We start from the raw sequence: 7,113 nt of genomic DNA, 5'->3' as shown, positions 1-7,113 counted from the left end.
CATATGTTATAACAACATAAATACAATTTAATAAAGCATAAGATATAACAACATGAATATAATTTAGTAAAGCATAAAAATAAAACAACATGAATAAAATTTAATAAAGCATAGGATAAAACAACATAAATACAATTTAATAAAGCATAGGTTAAAACAACATAAATACAATTTAATAAAGCATAGGACAAAACAACATAAATACAATTTAATAAAGCATAGGATAAAACAACATAAATCAAATTTAATAAAGCAAAGGTTAAAACAACATAAATACAATTTAATAAAGCATAGGACAAAACAACATAAATACAATTTAATAAAGCATAGTTTAAAACAACATAAATACAATTTAATAAAGCATAGGATAAAACCACAGAATTACAATTTAATGAAGCATAGTATAAAACAACATAAATACAATTTAATAAAGCATAGGACAAAACAACATAAATACAATTTAATAAAGCATAGGATAAAACAACATAAATACAATTTAATGAAACATAGGATAAACAACATAAATACAATTTAATAAAGCATAGGATAAACAACATAAATACAATTTAATAAAGCATAGGCTAAAACTACATAAATACAATTTAATAAAGCTTAGGATAAAACAAATTAAATACAATATAATAAAGCATAGGATAAAACAACATAAATTCAATTTAATAAAGCATAGGATAAAACAACATAAATACAATTTAATAAAGCATAAGATAAAACAACATGAATACAATTTAATAAAGCATAGGTTAAAACAACATAAATACAATTTAATAAAGCATAGGATAAAACAACATAAATACAATTTAATAAAGCATAGGTTAAAACAACATAAATACAATTTAATAAAGCACAGGATAAAACAACATATATACAATTTAATAAAGCATAAGACAAAAAAACATAAATACAATTTAATAAAGCATATGTTAAAGCAACATAAATACAATTTAATAAAGCATAGGTTAAAACAACATAAATACAATTTAATAAAGCATAGGATAAAACAACCTAAATACAATTTAATAAAGCTTAGGATAAAACAACATAAATACAATTTAATAAAGCATAGGATAAAACAACATAAATACAATTTAATAAAGCATAGGATAAAACAACATAAATACAATTTAGTAGAGCATAGGCTAAAACAACATAAATACAATTTATAAAGCATAGGATAAAACAACATAAATACAATTTAATAAAGCATAGGATAAAACAACATAAATACAATTTAATAAAGCATAGGATTAAACAACATAAATACTATTTAATAAAGCATAGGATAAAACCACATAAATACAATTTAATAAAGCACAGGATAAAACAACATAAATAAAATTTAATAAAGCATAGGATACAACAACATAAATACAATTTAGTAAAGCATAGGTCAAAATAACATAAATACAATTTAATAAAGCATAGGATAAAACAACATAAATACAATTTAATAAAGCATAGGATAAAACAACATAAATAAAATTTAATAAAGCATAGGATAAAACAACATAAATTCAATTTAATAAAGCATAGGATAAAACAACATAAATACAATTTAATAAAGCATAGGTTAAAACAACATAAATACAATTTAATAAAGCATAGGATAAAACAACATAAATACAAGTTAATAAAGCATAGGATAAAACAACATAAATACAATTTAATAAAGCGTATGATAAAACAACATACATACAATTTAATAAAGCATGGGATAAAACAACATAAATACAATTTAATAAAGCATAGGATAAAACAAGATAAATAAAATTTAATAAAGCATAGGATAAAACAACATAAATACAATTTAATAAAGCATAGGATAAAACAACATAAATAAAATTTAATAAAGCATAGGATAAAAAAACATAAATACAATTTAATAAAGCATAGGATAAAACAACATAAATACAATTTAATAAAGCATAGGTTAAAACAACATAAATACAATTTAATAAAGCATAGGATAAAACAACATAAATTCAATTTAGTAAAGCATAGGATAAAACAACATAAATAAAATTTAATAAAGCATAGGATAAAACAAGATAAATAAAATTTAATAAAGCATAGGATAAAACAACATAAATACAATTTAATAAAGCATAGGATAAAACAACATAAATACAATTTAATAAAGCATAGGATAAAACAACATAAATACAATTTAATAAAGCATAGGAAAAACAACATAAATACAATTTAATAAAGCATAGGTTAAAACAACATAAATACAATTTAATAAAGCATAGGATAAAACAACATAAATACAATTTAATAAAGCATAGGATAAAACAACATAAATAAAATTTAATAAAGCATAGGATAAAACAACATAAATACAATTTAATAAAGCATAGGATAAAACAACATAAATACAATTTAATAAATCATAGGATAAAACAACATAAATACAATTTAATAAAGCATAGGATAAAACAACATAAATACAATTTAATAAAGCATAGGATAAAACAACATAATTCAAATTTAATAAAGCATAGGTTAAAACAACATAAATACAATGTAATAAAGCATAGGACAAAACAACATAAATACAATTTAATAAAGCATAGTTTAAAACAACATAAATACAATTTAATAAAGCATAGGATAAAACCACAGAAATACAATTTAATAAAGCATAGGATAAAACAACATAAATACAATATAATAAAGCATAGGACAAAACAACATAAATAAAATTTAATAAAGCATAGGATACAACAACATAAATAAAATTTAGTAAAGCATAGGTCAAAATAACATAAATACAATTTAATAAAGCATAGGATAAAACAACATAAATACAATTTAATAAAGCATAGGATAAAACAACATAAATAAAATTTAATAAAGCATTGGATAAAACAACATAAATTCAATTTAATAAAGCATAGGATAAAACAACAAAAATACAATTTAATAAAGCATAGGATAAAACAACATAAATCAAATTTAATAAAGCATAGGATAAAACAACATAAATACAATTTAATAAAGCCTAGGATAAAACAACATAAATACAATTTAATAAAGCATAGGATAAAACAACATAAATACAATTTAATAAAGCATAGGATAAAACAACATAAATAAAATTTAATAAAGCATAGGTTAAAACAACATAAATCAAATTTAATAAAGCATAGGTTAAAACAACATAAATACAATGTAATAAAGCATAGGACAAAACAACATAAATACAATTTAATAAAGCATAGTTTAAAACAACATAAATACAATTTAATAAAGCATAGGATAAAACCACAGAAATACAATTTAATAAAGCATAGGATAAAACAACATAAATACAATATAATAAAGCATAGGACAAAACAACATAAATAAAATTTAATAAAGCATAGGATACAACAACATAAATAAAATTTAGTAAAGCATAGGTCAAAATAACATAAATACAATTTAATAAAGCATAGGATAAAACAACATAAATACAATGTAATAAAGCATAGGTTAAAACAACATAAATACAATTTAATAAAGCATAGGATAAAACAACATAAATACAAGTTAATAAAGCATAGGATAAAACAACATAAATACAATTTAATAAAGCGTATGATGAAACAACATAAATACAATTTAATAAAGCATGGGATAAAACAACATAAATACAATTTAATAAAGCATAGGATAAAACAAGATAAATAAAATTTAATAAAGCATAGGATAAAACAACATAAATACAATTTAATAAAGCATAGGATAAAACAAGATAAATAAAATTTAATAAAGCATAGGATAAAAAAACATAAATACAATTTAATAAAGCATAGGATAAAACAACATAAATACAATTTAATAAAGCATAGGTTAAAACAACATAAATACAATTTAATAAAGCATAGGATAAAACAACATAAATTCAATTTAGTAAAGCATAGGATAAAACAACATAAATAAAATTTAATAAAGCATAGGATAAAACAAGATAAATAAAATTTAATAAAGCATAGGATAAAACAACATAAATACAATTTAATAAAGCATAGGATAAAACAACATAAATACAATTTAATAAAGCATAGGATAAAACAACATAAATAAAATTTAATAAAGCATAGGATAAAACAACATAAATTCAATTTAATAAAGCATAGGATAAAACAACATAAATACAATTTAATAAAGCATAGGATAAAACAACATAAATCAAATTTAATAAAGCATAGGATAAAACAACATAAATACAATTTAATAAAGCATAGGATAAAACAACATAAATAAAATTTAATAAAGCATAGGATAAAACAACATAAATACAATTTAATAAAGCATAGGATAAAACAACATAAATACAATTTAATAAAGCATAGGATAAAACAACATAAATACAATTTAATAAAGCATAGTTTAAAACAACATAAATACAATTTAATAAAGCATAGGATAGAACAACATAAATCAAATTTAATAAAGCATAGGTTAAAACAACATAAATACAATTTAATAAAGCATAGGACAAAACAACATAAATACAATTTAATAAAGCATAGTTTAAAACAACATAAATACAATTTAATAAAGCATAGGATAAAACCACAGAAATACAATTTAATAAAGCATAGGATAAAACAACATAAATACAATTTAATAAAGCATAGGACAAAACAACATAAATACAATTTAATAAAGCATAGGATAAAACAACATAAATACAATTTAATAAAGCATAGGATAAAACAACATAAATCAAATTTAATAAAGCATAGGTTAAAACAACATAAATACAATTTAATAAAGCATAGGACAAAACAACATAAATACAATTTAATAAAGCATAGTTTAAAACAACATAAATACAATTTAATAAAGCATAGGATAAAACCACAGAAATACAATTTAATAAAGCATAGGATAAAACAACATAAATACAATTTAATAAAGCATAGGACAAAACAACATGAATACAATTTAATTAAGCATAGGACAAAACAACATAAATACAATTTAATGAAACATAGGATAAACAACATAAATACAATTTAATAAAGCATATGACAAAACAACATAAATACAATTTAATAAAGCATATGTTATAACAACATAAATACAATTTAATAAAGCATAAGATATAACAACATGAATATAATTTAGTAAAGCATAAGATAAAACAACATGAATACAATTTAATAAAGCATAGGTTAAAACAACATAAATACAATTTAAGAAAGCATAGGATAAAACTACATAAATACATTTTAATAAAGCATAGGATAAAACAACATAAATACAATTTAATAAAGCATAGGTTAAAACAACATAAATACAATTTAATAAAGCATAGGACAAAACAACATAAACACAATTTAATAAAGCATAGGATAAAACAACATAAATCAAATTTAATAAAACATAGGTTAAAACAACATAAATACAATTTAATAAAGCATAGGACAAAACAACATAAATACAATTTAATAAAGCATAGTTTAAAACAACATAAATACAATTTAATAAAGCATAGGATAAAACCACAGAAATACAATTTAATAAAGCATAGGATAAAACAACATAAATACAATTTAATAAAGCATAGGACAAAACAACATAAATACAATTTAATAAAGCATAGGATAAAACAACATAAATACAATTTAATAAAGCATAGGATAAAACAACATAAATAAAATTTAATAAAGCATAGGTTAAAATAACATAAATACAATTTAATAAAGCATAGGACAAAACAACATAAAAACAATTTAATAAAGCATAGTTTAAAACAACATAAATACAATTTAATAAAGCATAGGATAAAACCACAGAATTACAATTTAATAAAGCATAGGATAAAACAACATAAATACAATTTAATAAAGCATAGGATAAAACAACATAAATTCAATTTAATAAAGCATAGGATAAAACAACAAAAATACAATTTAATAAAGCACAGGATAAAACAACATAAATAAAATTTAATAAAGCATAGGATAAAACAAGATAAATAAAATTTAATAAAGCATAGGATAAAACAACATAAATACAATTTAATAAAGCATAGGATAAAACAACATAAATAAAATTTAATAAAGCATAGGATAAAACAACATAAATACAATTTAATAAAGCATAGGATAAAACAACATAAATACAATTTAATAAAGCATAGGTTAAAACAACATAAATACAATTTAATAAAGCATAGGATAAAACAACATAAATTCAATTTAATAAAGCATAGGATAAAACAACATAAATACAATTTAATAAAGCACAGGATAAAACAACATAAATAAAATTTAATAAAGCATAGGATAAAAAAAGATAAATAAAATTTAATAAAGCATAGGATAAAACAACATAAATACAATTTAATAAAGCATATAATAAAACAACATAAATACAATTTAATAAAGCATAGGTTAAAACAACATAAATACAATTTAATAAAGCATAGGATAAAACAACATAAATACAATTTAATAAAGCATAGGATAAAACAACATAAATAAAATTTAATAAAGCATAGGATAAAACAACATAAATACAATTTAATAAAGCATAGGATAAAACAATATAAATACAATTTAATAAAGCATAGGACAAAACAACATAAATACAATTTAATAAAGCATAGGATAAAACAACATAAATCAAATTTAATAAAGCAAAGGTTAAAACAACATAAATACAATTTAATAAAGCATAGGACAAAACAACATAAATACAATTTAATAAAGCATAGTTTAAAACAACATAAATACAATTTAATAAAGCATAGGATAAAACCACAGAATTACAATTTAATGAAGCATAGTATAAAACAACATAAATACAATTTAATAAAGCATAGGACAAAACAACATAAATACAATTTAATAAAGCATAGGATAAAACAACATAAATACAATTTAATGAAACATAGGATAAACAACATAAATACAATTTAATAAAGCATAGGATAAACAACATAAATACAATTTAATAAAGCATAGGCTAAAACTACATAAATACAATTTAATAAAGCTTAGGATAAAACAAATTAAATACAATATAATAAAGCATAGGATAAAACAACATAAATTCAATTTAATAAAGCATAGGATAAAACAACATAAATACAAT

This window comes from Phyllobates terribilis, unplaced genomic scaffold (genome assembly GCF_046119375.1).
Source record: "Phyllobates terribilis strain yellow unplaced genomic scaffold, ASM4611937v1 Scaffold_118__1_contigs__length_5260490, whole genome shotgun sequence".
Lineage (NCBI taxonomy): Eukaryota > Metazoa > Chordata > Amphibia > Anura > Dendrobatidae > Phyllobates > Phyllobates terribilis.
Note: the sequence above shows the minus strand (reverse complement) of the source record.